The sequence below is a fragment of the Echinops telfairi genome, unplaced genomic scaffold (assembly GCF_000313985.2).
Source record: "Echinops telfairi isolate 266 unplaced genomic scaffold, ASM31398v2 ScPeMD7_3;HRSCAF=10, whole genome shotgun sequence".
Lineage (NCBI taxonomy): Eukaryota > Metazoa > Chordata > Mammalia > Afrosoricida > Tenrecidae > Echinops > Echinops telfairi.
The window spans coordinates 56,747,883-56,756,243 of NW_022103899.1; the positions used below are offsets into that span (position 1 = coordinate 56,747,883).

The 8,361-nt window shown below is 52.1% G+C and overlaps 1 protein-coding gene across 1 annotated transcript in view; it reads right to left on the reverse strand.

Annotated features, from left to right (window-relative positions):
- Window positions 1–5,690, reverse strand: part of SP110 (SP110 nuclear body protein) — a 29,170-nt gene extending 23,480 nt beyond the window's left edge. Inside the window, exon 1 of the mRNA XM_045296304.1 lies at window positions 5,549–5,690. The gene's annotated coding sequence lies outside the window, so the exon portion shown is untranslated. The remainder of the gene's footprint in view (window positions 1–5,548) is intronic.
- Window positions 5,691–8,361: the final 2,671 nt, after the last annotated feature.

Here is an 8,361-nt window from a genome sequence, read left to right on the forward strand (position 1 = left end):
TCCCACTCCCCAGCCCACGCTGTAAGGATAAGCCATCCCTAAAACAGGAGCAGAGGAGAAGCATGTTCCAACAGTGGCCAAGTTTGAAGTGGCAGAGCCTGAGTTCGGAAACACCAAAGCCTGTGGCACAGAGACTGTGAGGCAGAGCAAGGGAAGCAGCACCATGACCATGACACTGAGACGGGGTTGGGGGAAAGGCTCCTAGTACAGAAAGGCAGAGGACAAGGGACCAGGTGGCCCAAAGGCTGAGGACTGGAAAGGGACGTGGTCGTTGGCCAGGAGAGGTGTTGCTGTGGATCAATGACTGCATACGGGCAGAGTAGTTATGAGTTCAGCAGCAATCTGTAAGGTCAGTGGTTCTAAACCACCAGCCGCTCCATGAGAGAAAGACAGGGCTTTCTACTCTCATCAACAGTGACAGTCTCTGAAATTCCCAGGGGCAGGACTCTGTCCTACAGGGTCCCCGCGAGTCAGTATTGACTCGATAGCAGTGAGAATCCTGACTTGGAGTAACCTATTAACTTCCTTAGAAAACTTCCTAACTGTGAGTATTGTCTGGGAGTTCTGTGTGGCCATTACAACAAACTACCACAGCCCAGTGTAACTACAGAGGGGTGGGCGAGGAAAGGTTGTTGCCAGAATACGTAAAGAAGGATGGAGCAAGGAGGCATGTTTGACCCCTGCCTTGTGGCAACAGGGAAGCCAAAGGAGGTCAGATCTTTGCCCTGGTCTTTTTCCCTAGTCTGTCTTAATCTGGAAGCCCTGCCGCACCTGTTCCCTGTGGGTGACCCATTGGTGTATGAAATACAATTAGTATCAATTTCCAGCTTCTTAGCAAGATGCAAGTCACCCCAGGACAACTGAGAGGCAAATGATGGGAGATTAAAAGTAGCTAATATTTATCCAGCATTCCCTGTGTACCCGGCTATCTTCTAAGCATTTCACATGCATTAACTAATTCAATCTTCACAAAGAGATGGTTCCTATTACTACATTATATTGATGGGGAAACGTAGAGAGGTTTAACTGATTTCCCAAAATTGCACAGTTTGGAAGTGATAGAACTGGGAATGAATTTTGGACTTCTGGTTCCAGTCTTATATTCATAAGTTCTAAGCTGAATGGACACACGGAGCTCAATCCACCATGCTTGCGTGGACTACAGAGGAAAGCACACATGAACAATGTTTAAGAAATAGAGACAGCATTAAAAAAAAGTCTGGAAGAAAGATGATAATATCTAGAAAATGTATAGACCAGCCATAATGTACATATTTCCAAGCAAACATAAATAAAAAACGTGAAAGAGAAGACATGATTAAGAGAAACAGTGCACTTGGTTTATTCTGTATCAATTTTGCTTCTCAAAACAGATCGTGCACCCTTTCCCAGGCCCATTCATCATTAATGAAAACTGACCTTTAGCAGATCACAAGAAAAAGAGGTTGGAATAGGTCTTAAAAAAATCCACAGATGAAATTCTCTGACAAATTAACAAGAAAACACAGGCACGACCAAGAGATTCAACCAACCTCAAGATTTTTTTAAAACCCAACTATCATACCTGGATTCTATTTTTTCCAAAGGTGTTTAATGTCAAAGAGAATTTAAACTGCAGCGAATTACTAATTTTGAGCCTTGGAGGCAGAGTGGCTATGTCTGAAGGTGCTAATTTCAAGATCAGCAGTTCAAAATCACCAGCCACTCCCTGGAAGAAAGACAGAGCTTTTTACTCCTTAAAGAGTTACCTTCTTGGAAACTCACCAGAGCAGATTTAACTTGCCCTATCGGGTTGCTATGCGTTGGCATTGACTCCATGGCTGTGAGTTTTGGTTGGTTTTTTTTTAATGATTAATTTCAAAGATTGATCTCTGGGTCAGACTGGGCAACCCTGTCTGCCTTACTTCATTCTCAAAGCTACAAGGTTTGCATTAAACAGCGCTGGAAAACAAGAAAAGATGCTACTGGGGTCCACAGATTGTGAGGAAGTCCTGGAAGACAGGGAACAGGAGACACGTACCACCCACGATATGCCTGGGGGTGATCCTGCAGAGGTAAGCATGGTTGAGATGCTCTGAGCTCAGGAGGAGCACATGCCAAGAAGAACAAGGGGCCCGGAGTCACCTTTAAGATGGTCAATCGTAATGACCTCGAAAATAAAACGGTCACTGGGTTATTCATTCTTCATCTGTTCATGTGCAGCTGCAGAGGTCGTGACCATTGGGCCAAGGAGAAACCTGGGAATCCTTGAACATCTGTCTGTCTGGAGAAGCCTCATGGTGGGGCCACAGGGTGCTAGGAAAAAATATTGCCGGGATTCCTCCATACGTTTAACACAGCATTTCCCTAAGAGCCATCTATCTAAGTCTCAAAGGAATTGAAAGCAGAGATTCAAAGAGATGTCGGCTAATGTTCGTGGCAACCTTGTTCGCAATTGCCAAAGCGGGGAACTGTCCTGGGGCCTACCCACAGCTGAATGGATGACCATTTGGTGGTCTGCACATTCAATGGAGGGTGACGCAGCTATACAAACATCGATGTCTTGAGACATACTCCAGCGTGGACGTACCCTAAACCCACATTTCCCGTCAGGAAAAGGCCTGAAGGGACAATGGGCACTCCTGTCCCCATCGGCACCCACCAGCCTAGACTCCTTTCACAGGCATGGATTCACAGCAAGGATCAGCTAGACGCCAAAGGAGCAGTAACACAGGGCAAGGAGGACCAGGGGGGATCAAGCAAAGCAACATCCCTTCACTGCATGATGAGGAAGCCCCTTCAGGGACACCCGAGAACAGGGGGAAGAACCTTCCGACATCCTTTGGAGGTGTCCCAGCTGTACTCCCAGGGGAAGGCGAGCCTGGCTTAGTCTGGAAGAGCATGCACAGGACCAGGACCGTGGCGAGAACGTGAGCAGCTTCAGGAGCACTGGCGGGCTTGCGAGGGGGCTGGAAGCCCAGGCTGCAGAGGCTTAGACCAAGAACAGGCCCTAGAATTGTGCCTGGAGGTTGGGTTAAATTTTAGCCACAGCCTGGTAAACCCCGGCGATGCTTCGGTGGCAGATTCGGAAGATGCTCCGAGGAAGGATGTTAAACATTAGAAAAAGGAGGTAAAAAATAAATAAGGATAAGGAAGAAGGCTTGGCCCTCACATAGCCTAAAAAGTAGGAGCCAAACCCGAACCACTTGCGCTAGAGTTTGTTCCGACCAGTGGAAGCCTCCCAGGTGTCTGAGGAGAACTGTGCCCCACAGCAGCGCCAGTGGCTGACTTCCTGGGCCAGCTCTTCATTTGTGGCCCCTCTGCGTGAACTAGACCTGCCAACTTCTCAGGCAGCAGGGAGCACATGAACAGCGCACCCCCAAGGGCTCCAAGCTCCCTTCTCGCTTACCGAGAGGGAAACATCGATAGGAACGAACAGGAGCCGGGACACACGTGTAATATGCGTGTGTACCTGTATGGAAAAGGTACACACCACACTGTAGATGATACATTTGCATATGCCATCTCTGGGAAGAAGAGGAGAAACGGGTCAACAATGGTGTGGGGGTTCTTGGCTATCAAACCAACAGAAAAGTCTAAATATCCCACACTCCGTGTTTTTGAGTCGGCTCCAACTCATAGCAACCCCCTTGGCCAGTCTCTGTTGTCCTGTAGGGTTCCCAAGGCTGTAAATCTCTATGGAAACATATGTATACATCTGTCTCCTACAGCGGCTGGTGGCTTCAAACCACCAAGCTTATGGTGAGCCGCTGAGCACGTTGGACCCCTGCATCACCAGCATGTGGGCCAACCCGGGGGGAAAGACCCGTGAAAGCCTTACCTGACTCCATTCAAACTTCCTGCCATGCAGTCGATCCTGAATCACAGTGACCCCATAGGGCAGAGTAGAACGGCCCCTGTGGGTTCCATTACTCCTTACAGGGTGTACAGAGCCTCATCCTTCTGCCAGGAGCCGCTGGTGGGTTCAAAGAGCTGACTTGGTGATGAGTAGCCCAATGTATAACCACTATGCCGCCAGGCTGCCTGACTTCATAACAACCATAAATCCCAGCCAGACTAAGGTTCCCTGTACGGAAACACCTGGGGACAACGGATCACCTCGCTGGGACTTTCTAGGAATGACTCTTCGAGCTGGTGTGATGGGGATAGAAGACTGATGATTTTTATCACACAAAATTGCTGAATGTGGTGCTGAGAGGGCAAACAGCAGACAGAAACCCCCTGTCTGTCTGCAGCATTTAATCCCATGGATAATGCTACTGCTGGCACCTCCTGAGAACTCTCCCCACGGCGCCAGCCATAGGGTTCCTTCAATGCATAGCCTGAACCTGGCCTCCGCGTGCCAGTGGGAAAGAACGATGCCGCCTGCTCTTGCACTGTTCCCACGACAGGCTGCAAATCTCTTGTGACCATAGCGTTTTCACGGGCTGATTTCATAAGTAGATCACCAGGCCTTTCTTCCTAGTTCATCGTGATCCGGAAGCCCCTCGGAAACCTGATCAGCATCATAGCAACAGAGGCAGACTGGGGGCTGGGTGGGGGTTGTCCCTGAGGTGCGTTGACTGGGAGTCAACCTGACTAGGTGACAATTCTACCGCTGAGCCCCCACCGCCCTCACCGACTGGAAAGAGCCACTAGTCCAAGCCCCAAGGATGGACCCAGGCACAAAGAGGGTAAGTGACTTCCCCGAGATGCTCCGTGCACAGCAGGGACCGGCTGTCTCTCACCAGCACTCAAGGCTGCATCTCAGAGAGCCAAGGCACAGCTTGTCAGATGAACAGAAACCTTTCAGAGCGATCAGAAAAAGCATCCAAGTGGGAAACAAGGCAAGAGATATCACCAGATAATAGACACATCAGTCAAATCAATATATGACAGGAGTGCCAACTGGTTTAACTGTGAACTGCAGAGGAAAGCAAAGACAACGTGGTAACAAGCCTGCTTAGCAAATTGGCTAAGATAGACCATTATAACAACAATCCCAGAGCCTGCTGGTGTCCGTGTAAGCAGGACTCTCGGCCTGCAGCTCGCTGTAGGAACACAGCACCTCAGGGTCCCTCCCAACCCATGATCCACGAGGAAGCCAACGTGCACGTGCTTCCAGAAACTATGCAGCGAGTTCATGACACTCCAGAGAAGGAACGACATGTCCTTGCCTGGATTCCTGGTCCCCACCGGCCTCCCACTCCCTCTGGCACTCAGCAGCAGGCCGGCTAAGGACTGGGCTGCCCTCTTGGGCAGAGAGCCAGCCCCAGAAATCAGGTTGAGGCTGCAGGGCGACTCACACACAGGCACAGGTGAGTTTGGGGAAAACCAGAGTGAGGTGTGTGACGGCTGCCCCTGCCTTCTCAGGTGTCCTCTGCTGAGTCCTTAAGGAGCAGACCTGTGTGTCCCTGGGGCTCTTTGCTTCTACCCTCCCCCCACCCCCACCGATGCCCCCGTTTTAAGGGCTCCCGCTATTTAACAAAGAGGAAGCCTCCAGTTTGGCGGCTGAGGTTCCCGGCTGCTGCCGCTGGCTGGACGTGATGTCTGAGATCAGGACACCCACCTGCTGGAGCTGCCACCTGCTGCTGCTGCTGCTGCTGCTGCTGCCCCTGAGGCTCTGTGTTGGGCCAGAGCCCCCCAGGGAGGTGGGGAGTGGGGTGGGGGAATTGGGCTCAGAGAAGAGCACCGGAAGTCAGTGCTGTGAGAGGCAGCCAGGGCCAGGCTCCTGAGCAGAGAAAGTGAAACTGTGCAGAGCCGAGGGAACAGGAAGCTGAGCAGGGCCCAGGCTCCTCCTCTGGGCCTGACCAGGCTCCCAGCCCTGTAGAGCGGAACACAGTGTCAGGGCTGCCGGCCAGGACCGGCCGGGGAGGAAGGTGCCCAGCAGTCCAGCCCCAGGACCCACAAGTGCTCAGATGCCCAGACTGCCTCCCGGCCCACCTCACCCTCACCAGGCCTGTCCTGTTTCTACACGCTCGGATGTGTCCTAAAGTTGAACTGCATGGAGAGTTACACAACTGAATCCATTTCCTGAAAACGCTGGCCTTTAAAACAGACACAGGAACCTGAAGGAGGTGTGAAGTGACCCAAGTCTTCACCATGTGTGAGGATGGGAGGGGAGAATTACCCAGGAGAACATGGAAAGACGGCAAGCACAGACTGAACATGAGCTGACATCCCGCAGAGAGGTTGGCAGACCTGGGAGCTGAGGAGCAGGCGGGAGCCAGCGAGGGTTCGGGATCCAGGTCCAAGGCAGAGCGGGGCCAAGACAGGATCTAGAACAATCAGAAGCCAGGACTCAGCAGCCCAAGGAGCGGCAGGGGACCCTCCTCACCAGTGCCCACTTCATAGCTCTCGGTGGTGCCAAGGACCACACCTGGCCAGTGACTGGAAAGGAGGAGGCTTGGAAGAAAGTGCCCGGAGCCGACCTGGGAGCACCCAGGCACTGACCACACTGGAGCAGTTCTATGGGACGTGGAGTCGCCGTGAGGCAGAGGCAACTGGATCGCAACTTGTTTTCAGTGCACATTGTCATGACAGAGTCGAGGAGTCCTGAAGTACACACACTTATTTCGATCACTAATTCGCTAATGCTTTGTCTCCCTCCGGGGCCACCCACAGGCCCCTCAGAAGAAAGATTGGAAACCGGGTTCTAGGGTCTATCGGCCCCACTGTGAGGATTTCTTATTTCATTTTTTTACCTGGAGTTACTGAATACTCAATGTGCTTCGAGACCTCTTTGCTTTCAGCAAGCAAGGCGTTTCTTTTAGTGCTGGCTCATGTTCACTGCTGTGCAGTTGGACCGTAGTAAGAGGCTGGAAAGAGCCAAGGAGCCCGACAACAGAAGAAAGGAGACAGGAGCCCACGTGCCCATGCCCACACAACGGAGCACTCTACATCCCCCCGACCCCCCCACAGTGGCTGAAGCATGAGACATCCCACGACATGGAAGGACCCAGAAACCATCATGCTGTGTGAAGTTCGCCGAACACCCGGTGAACCCACCACAATGAAACACACCAAGACACGGACAGGCCTGCGTGCCCACGTCACTCAACCTCCAATCCAGTCTCACAAACAAAGAGGCAGAGAGTCCGCCCAGCACCCACAAACCACATCAACCCCCGCCCCATAGGCACACCTCAAAAACTACACTGACAGAGGGGGCCCCATCCCAGCTGGGGCTACTCCCCAAAAAGGGGTGAAAGGGAGAAGACCATTCACACGCTGCCACACAACACCCCAGCCAGGTCACACCAAATCAACAGACCTTCCTACATTCCGGACCCTGGCCAGCAGTGTACTGTGCTGCGGACCTTGTGGCTGGGCTGCCATGCCCCAGGGAGGCTGGGGCTGAGGATAGCTATGCCCATGAGATGCTTAGCTCACTGCCTTGTGCCCCTCAAAGGACCACACACACACACTCAGGGTCAAATACAAATAGACAGGAACACCCACATCTGTGTGTAGCCCCAGGTAGGCACAGGGCCCTGCACTGGTGAAGGCAGCATCATCCGGGTTCTGGGATCACTTTCAACCAGATTGCAGCTCCTCTTTTGGGAAGAGCACAAATGCAGACATAGGCAGAGGAATGCAAATCTCTCCCGCTTTGCATTTTGAAATTTATTTATCCCCCTTTCTATCGCATTTAGGTGGGAGAAAGATGAGGTTTTCTACTCCCACGAAGAATTACCATCTCAGAAACCCACTGGGCCAGTTCTACCCTGTTCTATAGGCAGAAGCGCCCCCAGCTGCAGTTACCACCTGGTTGTGCATTCCTGACCTCTCTGCCCACACTGGGCACTTGCCTGATGGCAATGGCATAGAGGACTCTCTGTTTCTTCCCGGGCTGTGTCCACGAGGCTGAGAACATCCTCCTCCATGGCTCACCCACGCCCAGGACAGGACGCCGGAACCTGACTTGCTGGTCAACGTTTTCACACACAAAAAAATCCCAGCCTCAAGCACCGAAGGATGCTATGGGTAAATATTGAATGGTGCAGGAAGCATCAAACGAAGATGGAAGGACTACACAAGAGTCACTGTACCAAAAAGAACTGCTGTTGTTAGGTGCCATCAAGTCGGGTCCCCCTCATAGCCACCCTGGGTCCCACAGTGCAGCAGTACTGCTCCTGGACCCTCCTGGCCATCCTTGCTATCATGGCAGTCACTATGTCACTCCATCGCCTTGAAGGTCTTCCTGCTTTGTGCTGGCTCTCCCTGTAGAGCGGATTCAACTGGAGGGCAGTGCGCTTGGTTCAACATTACCAAGCATGGTGCCCTTCTGCAGGTCTCCTACTGAAACGTGTCCAAAGGATGGGAGGGAGGAGAAGCTTGAACTCAAACAAGCAGCCATCTAGAGGAGAAGCAACAACGGCC